The 17,854-nt window shown below is 49.1% G+C and overlaps 1 long non-coding RNA gene across 1 annotated transcript; it reads left to right on the plus strand.

Moving 5' to 3' along the window:
- Nucleotides 1-301: 301 nt before the first annotated feature.
- On the plus strand, nucleotides 302-2,361 carry LOC145507037 (uncharacterized). The gene is made up of 2 exons (XR_014054516.1): nucleotides 302-356; nucleotides 1,665-2,361. It is a non-coding gene; the product is annotated as an uncharacterized LOC145507037 (long non-coding RNA).
- The last annotated feature ends 15,493 nt before the right edge of the window (nucleotides 2,362-17,854 follow it).

Raw genomic sequence — 17,854 nt, forward strand, 5'->3', positions numbered from 1 at the left:
GGAGAATCCCATGGACAGAGGAGCCTGGCAGGCTATAGTCCACAGGGCCACACAGATTTGGACACGATTGAAGCGATTTAGCATGCACATGTATTAGCAAAAGTGTGGTGACATAAACTAAAATATGGTAATTCATCTCAGGTTTTGGTATAATGTCCCCTTTCATCCATTTTTCACTCTCTTTCACCTATATTTCTGTTTTGGCTACATGCAGAAATGCTGCTGTTCAAGGACTATTAAATCTATGATGTCATAAAGAAAGATTCAGACCCCATATCTTTTGTCTTGTGTTTCAACTCTCAGTGTTGGTGGCTTGAGTGTGTCTGGAGCTTGGATGTGCCCGGTCTTCCTTCAAGGTAGTATAGATTGTTGCTAGGTTACTGGATTCTTTTCCTGAGTGGTCATTAGCTTACAGCAGACACTTAAGCTCCTTTAAAATTCCCTTTCTGTCCTTAATTCCCTACTGGGATCTCTAAACTGACTCTTTTATTATCTTACTCTATCCTTATCATTTAGGGAAGCCAAGAGGGGGTAGGAAGAAGGCCTACACATGTGAAGAAAACCAAAGCCATAATTAAGTGCCCTTATGTTTAATAAAAACATTGGGAAGGTGGGAAGAGAAAGGGGGAGATGGACATGGCCCAATACATCAAGGAATACTCTGTGGAGAAATTGGCTTGAAGCTGGACTGTGGAGATATTCAGTGTTGGCTTCAGAAAGCTGGCTGAGAGGATGTGGGTGGGCAAAGGATGCTGAGGGTGGAGGGACCTGGTGAGCGCAGGTAAGGGTGCTGTGAGGGAAGACAGCCTGCTCAGCAGACTATAAAGGCTGGGCTTTGGCTCTAATTTCAGGTCTGTCCATCAGCAGTCATTTGTTGGACGAGCTTAATTAGCCTTAGTCTCAGTTTCTTGACTTATGAAAAGGTTGATAACAATAACTGCCTGAAATGACCAGTGTGAGGAGTATATTAGAGCCAAGCCGCAGCTCACTAGCTGTCTGACCCACACAAGATCACTTCTCTGAACCTGACTTCTGGTTTTTAGAGAAGGGATCACACCTCCTCCAAAGGGTGATGTTAGGAGCTAATGCCATGAAATATTTGGCAGAGTAAATGCCCAGTGAATGTGATGACATGTCAGATCCATTTCAGGGAGGCGGGCTATTGGAAAGTTTTTTGAAAGCAGAGTTTTTTGAGCTGCCCTCTTCCCTCTGACCCATGGAGAGGGTTTCTTTCTTTCTTTCTTTTTTTTTTTTTTTGCTTTTAATTTATTTTAGTTGGAGGATAACTGCTTTACAGTATTGTTTTGGTTTATGCCATACATCAACATGAATCAGAGGTACACATGTCACCTCCCTCTTGAACATCCCACCCCTCTGGGTTGTGTCAGAGGACCAGATTTGAGCTCCCTGCATCATGTGGCAAACTCCCACTGGCTGTCTGTTTTACATATGGTAATATATATGTTTCCACGCTAGTCTCTCAATTAGTCCCACCCTCTCCTTCCCCCAGTGTGTCCAAAGTCTGATCTCCATGTCTGCGTTTCCATTGCTGCCCTGCAAATAGGTCCATCAGTAACATCTTTCTAGATTCCATATATATGTGTTAGCATACAACATTTGTTTTTCTCTTTCTGACTTACTTTACTCTGGATACTGGACTCCAGGAGAGCACTTCTGAGCGCTCCATGTACCCAAAAGGAAGAGCCCAGTGGGGAGCAGAGCTTCTCTACACCCCCCCCAGGCTTAAGCCAGCGAGTTAACCAGGTCAGCCTTAGCCCTACAGGACAGACTTTTATCCCCTGAACTCAAATGACCAATTTAATGACTGTAACCAAGGCAGGAAAAGAATCCAGAGAGGGCTGTCCTCTGGCAGGCTCTGGTGGATTGCAAGCCTCGTTTCTTTGTTGGAAGAAAAAAAGGAATCATTTCGGTGGATTTATTTGCTTGCCACCACACTGAATCACAGAACTTGGAAGCCTTTCCCAGCAGTGAAGACTCCGGGCTCACCACACACCCCCACTGAGGCCTGGGAAAGGCAGTGCACTCAAGCTGCTGGGGCCATGGGGCTCTGGCCACCTGGAGCAAGAGCAAGGGTGGGTGCGGTGGGTTGCACGGGCCCCAGGTTGATGCAGAACCTGCCCTGAGACCCTCCGCTCCTTACTGTGACCAGTCCTCAGAGACCTACCCAGAGCAGCCAGACAGCTCACCATAGTGGGCTTGGTCTCAAGGTCCCCCTAAGAGGGGCCCCCCTTCACCCACGGGGTCTGAAAGGCAGCCTGAGGAGAACAAGGACCCTGAACCCAGAAACACTGATCTCGAATCTCCTTTACTGGTGAAATATGGAGTTGCCAGTGACAGCCTTAACTTTTCAGTGCCGTGTTTTCTTTGCCTGCGCTATGGGATGTTGTCCCACCCTGCTCATCTGATGGGGTTGATTTGGAGACCATTTGGGTTAATGCTGTCTGTCATCCCGCCTGCGTGCTCAGTCACTTCAGTCACGTCTGACTCTTTGCAATCCCATGGACTGTAGCCCACCAGGCTCCTCTGTCCATAGGATTCTCCAGGCAGGAATACTGGAGTGGGTTGCCTTGACTTCCTCCAGGGGATCTTCTCCACCCAGGGGTTGAACCCGCATCTCCGGCATTGCAGGTGGATTCTTTACCGCTGAGCCACTGGGGAAGCCCGTCTGTCATCCTAACACCTTACAAATAATCATGAATGACGAAGTCACTTAAGTGCTTCCTTCTCTCTTGGGCAAATAATCCCAAATCCTAGCCCGCCAATCAAATTTGAATCCTGTCTCTTTCTGCAACACATTTTCACATTCGTGGCCCGTGGAGCTTGAAGCTCTCTACAGACAGTCCTCTAAGCCAAGCTAGACTAGTGCACAGTTGAGGGTGGGGGATGGGCATGGCTTCACATGGAGGTCCTGCCTGGCCTGTGCTCTCCTACCTGCTGGCACTTCCCCCTCCCCTCTGGCTGTGGGCAGCTGTTACCCCAGATACCTGGATCCTTCTCTCTGCTTGCTCACCACCCCGCCTCCCCTCTCTGCCTGCTGTGCGCTCATCCCTCATCATCCACTTGTCCTGATCTCAAAGGCTGGAGTGTTAGCCAGGCCTGCAAGTGAGGCCAGTGCATCCTGACAGTCCAGGGACTTGGCCTCAGGAGAAGCCACCTGCCTCTCTGCCTGTAGGCTGGGCTGAGCCTCCCCCAACTCCTCCCAGGAGAAGCCCTGGATTTCTCCCAGAGGACATGGCTTCTCTTCTCCGGCCACATAGCTGTGTCTGAGCACACAGCCCCTCAGGAGTGTGTCTTACCTTCCTCTTTCCCCTCAGGTTTGAGTAGGGTGCCCAGCTGGGTACCTCACTTAGAAGAACTGTGTGTCTGTGGGATGAGTGGGTGAATGAGTAATTGCACTGAAGGCCTCACAAAGGGCCTGGAGGAGGATATGGCAACCCACTCCAGTATTCTTGCCTGGGAAATCCCATGGACAGAAGAGCCTGATGAGCTATAGTCCACAGGATCACAAAGAGTCGGACATGACTGAGCACGCATGCACCTCACAAAGAAATCTCCTCCCCCTTGGGATTTGGTTTTCCTCCGACTGAAATCCCTACCAACGCAGAAAGTCCCTCCTCCCCTTCCTCAGGCCAGCCACGTGGGCCTTCTTTTCCAAGAGGATAATTCCATTGCGTTTCCTGGGAGTTTCCAACCCCAAAATGGCTCAGGCTTGCGCAGTGGTGCCAAATGTGGCACAAAAATTATTCTGAGCAACTCACAGCCTGGTCTTACACAAATAGTGAAGTAGGGGAGGATGATTCTGGCTTTCTCTTTCTTCATTCCTGTCTTCCCCACTGTCGTTGATTGAGTGAGTCACTCTTGGAATTACTGATTCAGTTGCAGAGCACCAGGCACTGGTAGGTGCAGGTTATACGAAGGGACCACGTAAACTGTGCGGCCAGGAAGGAGTCTTTCTGTAAACCAATAAAGCAAAGTGCAGGGCTGCCCACTCCAGGGAGGCCCAGAAGTCTAGGGAAGTAAGGAGGAGAGACCTTTCCTGGGGGTGTACCTGGGAAGATTTTCAAGGATAAGAGGCTTGGAGGGGGGAGGTGGGTCATGTGGGCCAGGCAATGAATGAGGGCTGTCTAGTGATGTGGGAGGGGGAAGAGTGAGACCAGGGAAAAAGGAGCTGTGTTTGGAAACCATCTATCTGCAAGCCAGTGTTTCATTTCACATAACAAAAGGGGGAGTGATGACCCATTCTTCTGTCAGCAACTGATTCCTGCTAAGGTGCTAATTGCTCATCAAGGAAAGTGTTAAATGTTAATTAAAGGCATAATTGTGAATTAAGCTTTAAGGTGTGGGCCTCACTCTTTGGGGGCGAGGGGGGGTTGTGGCGGGGGGGGGGCGGGGCGGGGAGGTGCGGGGAGTGGGGGAGGATGCTTCCCGGTGGCTCAGCAGTAAGTAAAGAATCCACCTGCAATTCAGGACACTCGGGTTCAATCTCTGGGTCAGACCCTCTGGAGGAGAGCATGGCAACCCAGTCTAGGGTCCTGGCTTGGAGAATCCCATGAACTGAGAAGCCTGGTGGGCTACAGTCCATAGGGTTGCAAAGAGTCAGACACGACTGAAGCGACTGAGCACACACACACACTCCTTTTGAGGACTGTATTTATTTTCATCACCTACTGCCTGGGAAGCTGTGGCCTTAGAATTGAGCCAACCTAGGTTCAGAATTTGACTGCAGTTACTACCTATAACCTTGAGTAAGTCATTTAGTTTCTGGAACTTTCACTTTCTATAAAGTGGAGATATTAATCTTCACCCCGCAGGGTTGTTTTGTGGGTTAAATGAGATGTCACACGTAAAGGGCCTAACTCAGAGCCAACGCAACACAGGTGCTCAGAAATCTTGCTTTTACCTCCAAAAGTTAAATACAGAATTACCATATGATCCAGCAATTCTGCTTCTGGGCGTATACCCAGAAGAACTGAAAGTTGAAGAGATATTTGTACACTTATTATTCACAAGAGCGAGAAGGTGGAAGCAACCCAAGTGTTCTCCAGCGGATGAAGGGATAAACAGAATGAAACAAAATGTGAGAGATATCACGTGTGCGCGCACACACACATACACCCACACACACACACCACAATGGAATTTTTTCGGCCTTAGAAAAGAAGGAAATTCTGACACATGCTACAATACAGATGAACTTTGAGGACATTACGTTAAGATAATCACAAAAGCACAAATACCGCATAATTCCATTATATGACGTAACTTGAATAGTCAAATTCATGGAGACAGAAAGTAGGATGGTGTTTGCCAAGGCTGGAGGGAGGGGGGAATGGAGAGTTGTTTAACTGGTACAGAGTTTCAGTTTGGGCTAATGGAAAAGTTCTGAAGATGGGTGGTGGTGATGGCTGTACAACAATGCATATGTATTTAATGCCACTGAACTACACACTTAAGATAATAAATTTTGTTATGCATATTTTATTACAATTTTCAAAAGAGCCATGTTGCTTTTATTCTTCTCCAGCAGCAGAACCTTTACCAATTTCTCTTTTCTTTTTAAGAAAAGAGGACTAGGACAGGCTTGGTGTGACACTTCTGGAAGGTCACTTGAAGCCTAATTCTCAGGTGATCCTGCCCAGACTCCCAGAGTAGGGACTGTGTTCTATGGAGGGACAGTGTTCTGTGGAGGCTGAGGAGTCTACAGATCAGACTCACTGGAAGGAAGCTGCCTAAAGTTGGGCAAAGGGAGAGGAGGCAGATTAGCATTCATGGAGTGTCCACTGGGCACTGGGCAGAGCGCTTAGCAGGTGCCAGACATACAAATGACAAGCTTCTGCCCTCAAGGAATTCGCAATCAGTTTCCACCTTTACCTGCCAGCTGACCTTCCCCACTGTAGAGATGGCAAGGAGGGCAAGAAGAAAGACACACTGCTTTGCAATTGTCTTCCTGGACTCCAGCTCAGAGCTTTTTCCAGCAGTCTCAGATTTTCCTAAAGACCTGGCTCCTGAGCCTAGAATTCCTCTGTGTCCAGACCCTAACGAGTAGTCAGAGTTGTTGAGGGAGGATCATCATGCTGCCAAGGCTGGTAAGAGCCCAGGCCATGAAGCAGCAAGGGAAGGGGAACCTACTGGGGGCCCTGCTTCCTGCAGCCCCCTGGGTGGGTGGGGCTGGGAGGACCTCCCCTTGAGCTGATTGAAGGGACTTGCCTTGGTCAGCAACCCCTTGAGATCTCAGGCTGTCAAGAATCGAAAATCTTCACGGAGATCACCCAAATATTTCAAGGTCCTAGAATGAGTATCTCATCTTTCATATATCCTCAATTTCCTGGCATATGGCAGATGGAGAACCCCACTGCAAAGTGTAAACAGTTTAAACATAAGGTCCCAATTCCATGCAAGTGCTTTTCATTAATTCAACAAACATTTATTGAGCCCCTACTTAATACAAGGCATGTTAATAATAGTTTCTGTACTTAAGCTGTATAAGAGATAAGAGATCTAAGTAAAATTTCCAAAAAATTAAAAGCATGACTCTCATACAGATATGGAATGAACATGTATCAAAGACTTTCTTGAACTCACTAGTTAACCAGGGAACCAATAAGATGACAAAGCTGGTTCAAAGAGCATTTAAGGACAGAGATTTAAAGGAAAAGAACACCAAAATAATGTTTTGAAGATAGAGACAAATCTGGTAAATATCCTACAGGGTAATAAAACAAGGATTATCTCTCCTACTGGACAGAAACCATTTGAATCTCTACCGGCAAAAATCTGCAAGTTAAAATGTATTTCACAGTCTGAACACTTCATTAATAATATCAAATGACAAAGTCAAACAATGAACTTGCCTCCTAGAGCAGTGCTATCGGATTGTATGTAACATGAGTCAGGTGTGTAACTTAAGTGTTTCTAGTAGCCACACTAAAAACAAATAGGTGAAACTAATTTTAAGACTATATTTTATTTAATCCAGTATGTCCAAGATAGTGTCAGTTTGACATGTGGCATTAGCCACATTTCAAGGGCTCAATAGCCATGTGTTGATAGCACAGTTACAGAGAATTAAATGATCTTCCTGTAGGTCTGTTAAACAAAGCTTCAGTATGACACTGGAGGAATATACGGTCATCCTCCTGGCCTCTAAATTTCAGATAATTTTGCCTAACATACCTACTTAGGGTCCCTGTGACCTAGTTGGCAGGGGTAAAGGAAAGGTGAGTCCAAACAGTGGCTCTTAAAAGGCAGCCATATGACCATCCAGTGTGACAAATGGTCTTGGACAACTGTATGGGGGCCGTGAGGGCCCTTAGTTTTGCTAGCAGAATGGGATGAATCTGAAAAGACTTCACAAAGGATGAGTGGGCTTCACTCCAAGCAAAGGGAAGAGTGTAACCAAAGGCAGGACAGTGTATAAGGTCAAAGAATCCTTTTGCTTGGGTGTGTAAGCAGGCAGGGCAAGGAATGAGCTTCAAGTCAGGCTGGGACCACATAATCAAGAGTCTTGGGCATCTTACCTCTATCCAACAAGGAGCCATAGAAGTGTTTTCAGAAAAGAAGGGAGGGACATGTCCAGATTCATCTTTTAGGAAGACACGTCAAGGAGCTGTTGGGCCTGTGGCTGGCAAAATCTTTTCCATTTGCCCCAGCTGTGAATAGGGAAGAAGTCATGGTTGGTAGCCAAAAATATTTCCTAGATATCAAGTTTCAGATGTGATGCCCAAATCCAGAGTGAAGAAAGCATTGGTAAGGGGGGCAGGGATGCAGCAAAAATGCCTCTGGGTCTGAGGAAGGATGCAAGATGATTTTTATGGATTGGTGATTTAGTTGCAGACATTTTAATAGTCTTTGGGGTCAAGTTAGTACAACATAAGAGAAATCTCAGCCTGGAATTAACTCAGCCACTGGACAAATGAGGCAAGAGAGGGCATGGGCTTGATTCCCATCATCTAGATGGAGACAGAGCTGGCTTTGATTTCTCTTGCCCTTTACATCTGAGAGGGCTTCCCTTGTAGCTCAGCTGGTAAAGAATCCGCCTGCAATGTGGGAGACCTGGGTTCAATCCCTGGGTTGGGAAGATCCCCTGGAGAAAGGAAAGGCTACCCACTCCAGTATTCTGGCCTGGAGAATTACATGGACTGTATAGTCCATGGGTTCACAAAGATTTGGACACAACTGAACGACTTTCACTTACATCTGAGAAGCTCAGAGAGTTTGATGGGCCTGCTGTCTCTCACTCCGAGAAGAGGCGGGTCAGACAAGGACAGGGGAAGCTGGAACAGGCACGGATTGTATGAAGAACCAAGAACTCCTGAATTTTCTGAAACTTGCTCCTTGGTATCCCACCTCATCAGTGTAAGAGGGACCTGACTTCCCTGAATTCTAGTTCTACCTAAAATGCACAGTATAGGCTACTTAAGGCTGAGAGCCCATGGCCTATAGGAAGGGGAGAGGCAGTGTGGAGAAGGAGAGGTTTGGGGATGGCTCTGGAATCAAGCCATCCCTCTTGATGTTGTGTACCAGAGGCCAAGGGGTCTTAAATCAGCTTTTTTACAGTTGATGTGTTTCCAAGTGACCAGTCTGAGAAGCAGACAACTCTTGGGTCCTATTTCCTCTGGGGGTTATATAATCACCATGTGCAGGACTAACCACCCAGTAGAAACAGGAAAATTCTAATCTCCTTGGAGATAAGACTTCCTCTGGCTTTTTGCCATGAATTGATCACCAGCTGGGGCTTCATGTGAATGTCTTCTGATGAAACCTGAAGCCCAGAGCAGCAGAGAGAACTGAATTGGAACTTAGGAAATCGACCTAACCCCCAGCCTCATGTTTAGAAATGAAGTGGACAAAATGTCAAACATTCGTTTAAAGCCAAAATCCAGTCCAATAACCAGCTATATTCCAAATATCAGATATGAGTTCGGTTGCCTCTCTGTCACAAAGGGGACCTTTTGTTTACTCAGACCTCTCTCTCCCACCCTCCAGATCCAACCTTCCAGCCCCAGCCCCTCGTGGAAAGTGAAAGTTGCTCAGTCATGTCCGACTCTGCGACCTCATCGACTGCCAGGCTCCTCTGTCCATGGAATTCTCTAACAAGAAGAGCGGAGTGAGTTGCCATCCCCTTCTCCAGGGGATCTTCCCAACCCAGGGATCAAACCCAGGTCTCCAGCATTGCAGGCAGATTCTTTACCGTTTGAGCCACCAGAGAAGCTATGTAATTGCCTGTATTCTCTCTCTCCCCAGTGTAGGTCTCTCCTCAAAGGTATATAATGGAGTCTACCTATTAAATTTGGAAAGAGCCTTAGAGTTCATCCAGGAAAGAAGGGAGAGAGGAAGCAAGGACATTAAACTTTATGAAGTGTTCGTTACTAGGCTAAGTTGTAGAGACCTGGGATCTCGCTTGAGTCTTGTGAGAACCAGCTGGTGCGAGCGTGCTAAGTCTCCTCAGTCATATCCAACTCTTTTGGGACCTTATGGGCCGTAGCCTGCCAGGCTCCTCTGTCCATGGGATTCTCTAGGCAAGAATATGGAGTGAGTTGCTATGCCCTCCTCCAGGGGATTTTCCTGACCCAGGGATAGAGTCTTTACCACTAGCACCACCTGGGAAGCCTCTGAGAACCGGCTAGGGTGGGCAGTATTATCCCCAGTCCACAAAACAGAGCACTGCTGCTCAGCCAAGTTAAGCAAGCTGCCAAAGATTACACAGCCAGAGGTGGACGTGAGGCTGGAGCTCTGGCCCTCTAATTCCTGTTCACATTTGGTCCCAGTAGAGCTGATCTGAACTCTAGAGAAAATGGCGATGGAGCGAAAATCCCAAAGTGAGAAGGACTCCTTGGGCCAGGTTAAAAAGCTGTGCCAGGGGCCACCTGGCTCCAGCTACCTTCAAGGTAGTGCTGGCCCGGCCTCGAGCTTCTAAACTAACAGTTCTTCGTCTTGGGGGTGGGGGGGGCGGTGGCGGTGGGAGGTGGGTGCAAACTCTTCTGAGAATCTGATGAAAGCTCTGGATCCTGTCTCTAGAAAATATACATTTACCCACCCCTACATGTACAGTTTTGGCTGCAATTTCAGGGGGTCCATGGGCCCCCAAAGTCATCAATTCTCTCTGAAACCCAGGAGTCTCCATGGGGGCCTAGGTGGAGAAAGAGAAAAGGGTTTGGAAGAGCAAAGGAAGATTGAAACAGTGTGCTCTTGGGGGGTAGGGGGAAGGAGCAAAGAGGTGGTGTGGAGGGCACTCAGGGAAGGAGGCGGCCCATGGCCGAGTCTCCAGTGCTTGGGCACCTCCCAGAGTGAAGTTTGCTGGCATCGAGTGAGCTCCTCGAAGGGCATGGTGGAGCTCTGGGAGGACTGAGAGAAGCAGGGTCCCCCACACCAGTCCTGACCCATCCCGGAAATGGGCTTTGTTCTAATCAGGGGAGTGGGATTCCATGGCACAGCTCAAATTCCTAAATCCATTTGGCAAGTAGATTCAGAGCCCTTTCCCTGAAGCCAGCAGCATCCACGGTTAGAAATAAAAACCTGGAGTGGTCTCGGCCTCAGAGTAATTAAACCTTCCACCTGCCAAGGATGGGGTGGCATCAGGCTAACGCAGCCACCACACCAGTCTGTTAAAAATAATGATTATGTAAAGAAAACATCCTCAGAAAAGAACCCTATCTAATCTGGGCTGGGCTAGAATAAACGCCTCCTGTTCTGACCTACCTCTGAGGTGAAATGATCTATTTCTTCCTTGAATTGCTCCCCTAGTTCTGCACACCGTTCTCCCCACCCCCTCATCTTCTCCTTCCCGCTTTTTCTTTCACTCCTTCTTCTTCCCTCTTTCTCCCCCTCCTCCTCTGAGATCCCCGCTCGGCCTCCCCCCACGTTTCCTCTCACCTCACTGCCTCATTGGCTCCCATCCCCAGGAGCCCACAATTGTATGTGGAAGTACCTTGGGGGTAGCTCTTGACCCCTGGGCTGTCGGGGCAAGAGGAGGAAGGGAAGAGGGCAGAGGCACGGCCAGCACAGGTGAACAGGCTTGGGAACAGGCTTCTCTCTGATATCTCACTGCTTTGGGTAACAAGTACGCAGGTGTCACTGTGCCACCAAGAGGGAAATGACCATACTGGTGAGTCTTCTTATAGGGCCTGCATTAAACCGAACATGGCCTCCATCCCATTATCCCACAGTGAGTGGCCCTAGCAAGGCATTTCTGAAAAAGTGTTTTTTGGTGTTTTCTGTTGCAGAGGTCAACCCTATCCCCACCCACCCCCCTGACTGTTTCCCTATATATAAATGGGGAAGGACACTTGTCGAGTACCACTCTGCTATCTGAGTCTGGCTAGCTGTTTCATGTGGCCATCTTCCAACGAGTCCTCCTGGTAAAATTTGCAAGAGATGTCGATGATCCCCATTCCAGGGATGAGAGGTCATGTTCAAAGAGGTTAAGTCATTTGCCCAAGGTTGCACAACTCACAAGTGGCAAAGCCCATGGCAGCCAGAATCAGCATTCTGAGAGTGGATGATGAATTGATGGCACTGGGAATCTGGTGGTGAGGTGCCACCCCTAGTTGTGACTGTGTGTGGCCACGGGGCCAGGGTCAGGCTGAATGGCTTCAGGTCAAAACCAGGCTGTGAAATCCACTCTCTATGGGACCTCTGTGCCTTGATTTCTTCATCCATAAGTGGCAGTGATTGAAAGAGCCCTTACCTCCTGGGTTTGTTCTGAGGATTAATCCACATATAGCATATAGGGCTTAGCAGTGCTTGGCCCACATAAACACTCAGGGTTAGCTATGACTAATCCCAGTGGTACTGACTCTTTGATTCTGGAAGAATATCCCAGTCCCTGAGAGGAGGTTGGAGGAATGGTAATTTTCACTTCCGGTATTGCTTCAGGGATCCAGAGGCCCCATCCACCCTCTTTCTCATTTAATCTTCATAACTCCTGTGGGTGAGGGCCAGGGAGGTTTAATTCCTGAAGTCACAGATGTGAAACTGAAGCCCAGCAATAACATGGGACCGAATTGGGCCCCTACAGAAACAACCCCTTCCAGCCTCTCTCTCCATGGCCTCTTATGCAGCAGGACTTGTGCCAAGAATGCACCCCTGGGCAACCAGACTGGCCCTCAGAGAACTGGGGAGAACATGAGGCTCATAAAAGAACACCCTGATGAAGGTTGAGAAGGAGAAAGATGGAGAAGAAGCCAGGACATGAGCCCCTGGCCCTTCCAAGTGGACTCCACTGCCAATCTAAGCCATTAACACCAGTAAGGAAAAGCCCAGCTGGTCACAACCAGGGAAGCCAAAGGGAATGGGGGGCAGTGGATGGGAGCAGTGGTGGTGGGGAAGGGTGGTGGAGAGACTTGGCTGGCACACGGTAGTAGGGGGTAAGGGGAAGGGCCCAACATTCCAGGGAATTGTTCTGGACAAATTTTGAAAACAGACATGGGCTAGAATGACAGATTGGACAAGAGTTAAGAGTGAGCAGCTAATTCATTTGCTTTCTCCTCCCTGCCCCCCCCCCTTCCTTCCTTCATCATTGAGCTCCTGGATGCTGAGCAGGATCTAAGAGGTAAAACTATTTAAAAGGTGAAGCATCCATAACTGAGTAAACAAGAAACAAGCTATACTGTGATTAGTACTGTAATGGAGGGGCAAGTAAGGTGCAGTGAGCGGATAAAGGAAGAATACAAGAAGGATTCTCAGAGGAGGTGACAGCTGTGTGGACCTTGAGGGATGAATAAGAGTCTGCCAAGAAGAGGACTTAATACTGGAATGTGGAATGGGGCAAAAAAGAGAGAAGATCTTTGGCCTAGAGGCAACTGCTATTGCTTATCACTTCGGATTTCCCTTTTGTTAATCAGAGCCAAGCCAGTGTCCTGGCCTCTAATGTGACTCACACAAGGAAGCTCCTGCTTTCTTTCTCCTCTAACAAAAAAATTATTATCTGCACTGTTTGAAGCTCTCTTGTGCTAGGATGTCCTATAACAGAGAACAGGGCTCTCACTCCCTAAGTTGAAGAGAGGTCTAGTAATCCTATATTCTGAGAAAGTATACATGGACTTTAATTTATACTAGAGTGTAGATGACTGACACAAGATACCCTCCTATGCAGAGATTAGAACATGAAGAGAGGATGAAGAGAAGGACCCTGGAAGTATGTGTGTGTTTGAGGGGGTACTACAGGGGAGCCAGAAGTGAAAGCCCCTAACAAGAGTAGAGAAGAGCCCAGGGAGAGAGATGGAGAGTACCATATCAATTGTCATAGGGCAGCACACCAATGGGCCCTCAGGTGGTGCTCAACCTGCCTGCCAGTGCAGAGACATGAGACTCGGATTCCATCCCTAGATTGAGAAGATCCCCTGGAGGAGGGCATGGCAACCCACTCCAGTATTCTTGCCTGGAGACTCCCCATGGACCAAGGAGCCTGGAGGGCTACAGTCTATAGGGTCACAAAGAGCCGGACATGACTGAAGTGACTGGGCACACTGAGACCCAGAGGGAGAGGGGTTCTCTCTGGAGCCTTCTTACCTGCCGCCTACTCCCACCATTCTACCCCCAAACTCTCTGGCCAATGGTTGCCACCTCCAGTGGGGTCCGGAGAGAAAGAAGGTCCCCAGTTGACTGCCACAAGTACAGTGCTGTTCCCTCCGGGGAGGAGGTGGTTCCAAGGCATGAGGCTGGGTGTAGGCAGGGCACTGGGAAGATGACAGGTTCTGCCATGTTCCTTGCTGCTGTGAACCCCTGGTGCACTGAGAGGAAGGCACAGGCTCCGTCCCTAGGCCGACCAGCCAGCAGCCAAGAAAGGGTTAAGGATCCAGGCAGCTTCTACAGGGTCTGGTGGTGGCGATGGCACAACTCCGCTCTCCATAGCACCTCAGGAACCACCACCCTCGGGAGAGCCTCCATGACAACAGCTAGTGTGGGAATAGGTCCTTTGGGTCTCCCCGCCTCTTGGGCTCAACCCTGTCCTCCCCGGGGGCAGCCAGCCTGGCCTGGGCCGTGACGGGGAGGCCAGCCACCTCCGCTCTGATCCCTTCCGGGGCCTAGGGCTGAGGGAATGGGGGAAAGTTTGGTTTTGTTTATTTCCGTTTTATTGCTCTGAACCTTTGATCACTGATATCACGTTTGAGGTGACTGTCCTTGAACCTGGGGTCTAAAGATGAGGATTTGAGGGGAGTGTGAGGGGGGAGTCTCTGGAGACATTAAGAATCAAGTCACGGGATAGATGAGGAATCCCAGTCTCTAGTCCCTGCAGAGGTCTCCTCAGAGTGGTCACACACACAACCCCTCCCCACGCCCAACATGGCCTTAGGCTCTGTCCCACTCAGAGGCCTGAGCAGGATCAGGAGGCTCAGAGTTCAGGATGGAGCCCACGGGAGGTGAGGGGGCACTGGCATGAGGGCCAAGCTGAGCCAGGCAACTCCGGCCTCAAGGTTTCCTTCCCTCTTTCCATGTCCCAACCTCACCTCCTTTATCGTCTCTTTCCTCTGTTCATAACCCCCTACATCCTTCCCTCTCCTCCTCTGGCCTTCTCTTCTCCCTTACTCCTCCTTTTTCATCACTTTCTTTATTCACTTGAGTGTTTTCCTGAACACCCACTGTGCAGAGAACCCTGGGCTAGGCCCTGAGAGGCTCTGGGATGAATCAGCTCCCTGAGGTCGCTCACGGTTGCGGGAGGGGAATTCTACAAGCATGTAGAACACCAGGTAGCAATGGTTACGTTCTGAAAGGAAGAGCTAAGGGAACTCTCCTCTTAATCCCTCTCTTCCAGCCTGCCTCATTATTCTGACAGTTTCTCAGGCAGGAGATGCATAATGTCAAGAGGAGAGCTTTTTATTCCCCCAAGGACTCCCAGGAATGTCCTAGAAAGTGAGGTGCAAAAGCCAGCGGAGACAGCTTGGGAGGGATGAGACAAGTCAGAGTTCAGCACTTACTCACGCCAGGTCCACGTCTGCCCCTTCATTCATTCATAAAACATTTATTTCACATGGTGCTAGAACCCAGGTACTTACAGGAAGGCAGGCAATAGACAAATATGGTTGCAAGGAAGAAAGTACGATGAAGAAAATGAGCAGCTGCAATGACAGAAAACAGAGGTGGCAGGGTGGGACAGGGGGGTGAGAGGTCACCAAGGAAGTGATATTTAAAGTCAAACCCAAAGAGTGAGAACTCAGCCAAGCGAAGGGATCGGGTAGGGTGAAGTGGATCACAGCGGTCATGGGAGGAACAGCGTGTGTAAACCGCTAAAGATGGAAGAGGCTGGTATGTGTGAAGAAGGTCCCTGGGGGCAGAGGGAGGGGGCAGGAGTGGTCTGCTGAGGCAGGAAGAGGCCTGAGATTCAGCAGAGCCTTGAGCCCGCCTTTCTTTGAACAAGTTTGGATTTTATTCAAAATGCAGTGGGAATCTAGCCACTGAGGATTTTAGACAGGGATAGCACTTTCTGGTTTCCGGTTTAAGAAGCACTCTCTGCTGTGATGGCTGGGCAGTGGGACCCAGGGAGGTCAGGAGAGAGGAGATGGAGCCCACCTCCAGAGTTGAAAGGGAGGAAGGAGATGGGAAACCTGTGAAGCATTTTGGAGCTGGGAATGGTAGAACTTACTTAGAATTTACTTGCTAATGGCTTGGAATGAGGTGGGGTGGAGGGGTGGGGGGTGGGGTAGGGGGAGAAGGCGGAATGCAAGATATATCAGGTATTTTAATCTCCTGGTCCTTTAGTCTGTGTCCCCCATTAGAATGTAAGCTCCATGAGGGCAGGGATTTCTTTGGTTTGGCTCACTCTTGGTCCCCCAGGACACAATACAGGCATTTAATAAAGATTTACTGAAGAGTTAAGTGAGCTGAACTAAGGGATGAGAGGGAGGGATTAACGATGACATCTCAGTTTCTGGCTCACCTAGGGGAGAATAATGGTAGCATAGCAAGACAGGAGGACCAGGGAGGCAGAGAGATGAGTGGTGAAGGTGCCTGCGAGGGGCCAAGCAGGCAGTGTGAATGGGCATAGAGAGCATGGAGAGGAAGGTGATGTGAGTTTGGGTCACCACTGTACACCACCAAGGAGAGCAATGCCTGGAATAACAGAAGAGGCTCGATGTGTTTGTTGAATGGATGAGTGAACGAAGTCAAGAGGTGAGTTCTGGACTGGAACTACAAACGTGGCTGTCACCGGTCCCTGGAGGGTGTTGAAGGCCGTGGGCGTGGATGAGGTCATTTAGGGAAGGGTGTTTAGAGAGAGAAAGGAAGGGAACCTGCTAACCCAGCCACCGCCTCTCCCCACACCAGGTATTGCTGATTTAGGAAGCAGGGACCCTCACTCAGCAAAAAGCAGAGCCCTGCAGTTCCAGGAGACTCCTAGAGAGTAGCCATAGAAGCAGGCATATCTGGCGGGAGGGGGCCCCACAGAGCTGTGGGGAAAGGAGAGGCTGTCAGCATGAACAGCAGAAGGTCCCTCTGACTGGAGCCACAGCCATCCTCCTGGCTCCCTCTCAACCCTTGATGCTGTGGTCAAGTCCAACCGAGGTCTCCCAGGAGACAGCAGGTCTGAGTCCCTGGCTGCTATTGCTGGCCTCTGACACAATATGGGCTGTTGGGGCATGGGTGTGCTTATCACAGCCCTGGGTGACTAGGCCTGCTCGTGCACCACCTGTTGTGTGGGTACCAGGGTGGGCACACACAAGGGCCTGGAGCTGGGAGAAGAAGGCGGGTGCTCTCTGTGGTGATGCTGTCGGGGCTCTGGGAGGCTGCAAGGGGTGGACGCTGGGTACATGTCATCAACCCAAGCCCAGGGTATCCACCAAGTCACTCTGGACTGGATGTACCCCAAATATCGCTCTCTCCCTGACCCTGTGCCTGTGATTGGCTCGACAGAGGCTGACAGAAAGTCTAGTAGGGAATTCCACCCTAGAGTTGAGGACTTTGAGGAAAATCATGCTAGGAAAGGAGCTTATCTGAGTCCTGTTCAGAACACTGGGTTCTGGACCTGCCTCCATGACTGATACCTGTGTGATTGCATGTACGTCAGAACATCTTAGAACTAGAAGGGGTCTTCTAGTTCCACCTTTCAGGCTGAGCAGAAATTCCTCCCATGAACCCCCAGCCCACGATCATTCAGAATCTCTCTAAACTTACAGGATGGGGATTTCATTCCCCACAGGACAACCCATTCCTTCAGGAGTTTGTTAGAAAGCCTCTCTTTATCCAAAGGCCAGGAGGACCCAACACCAGAGGTTAACAGCGTCACCTCCAGGGAGGACAGGGGGATTGAGAGAGGGAGACAGGGCTTCCCTGTTGATTTGGTTTGGGATGCTTTCAGCACTGTTTGTTAAACTTGTGATGGCAAGAAAGGCAATGAAAAAGGTAGGTTTTTCTTGATTTAAAGCCATTCTGCCTTCCTAACATTTCTACCTACTAATCCTAGGTCTTCTCTCTGAGATCAGAGAATAATCTAAACCCATTTCCCCTCTGATGCCCTTCAAATATCTGAACTTGATCTCTATCAAGTTTCCACCGAGACCTCTTCAGGCTGAGCTCCAGACCAGTCTCCATCCCAGTACCCCCAGAAAATAAAACTCACTGGGTTGCAGAAGGAAGGAACCAATCACTCCTTGAGTTGGGACATGCTGATTCATTAGTGAGGCCTGAGAAGATTTTCTTCTCCCTTTTCCGTGTGTGTGTGTGTGTGTGTGTGTGTGTGTGTTTGTGTGTGTGTGTGCATTCACGTGTGCACGTGGAGCAGGGGGCATGATCGCATCACTTCCTCCAGTCTTGGTTTTCTTATCATAAAAGGGGAAAACAATACTTTTGCTATGAGAATCAATAGAGATGAAGGAAATGAAAAACATTAAAAAGCACAAAT

This window comes from Giraffa tippelskirchi, chromosome 5, assembly GCF_054371585.1.
Source record: "Giraffa tippelskirchi isolate mGirTip1 chromosome 5, T2T-mGirTip1v1.2.pri, whole genome shotgun sequence".
In the NCBI taxonomy this organism is placed as follows: domain Eukaryota; kingdom Metazoa; phylum Chordata; class Mammalia; order Artiodactyla; family Giraffidae; genus Giraffa; species Giraffa tippelskirchi.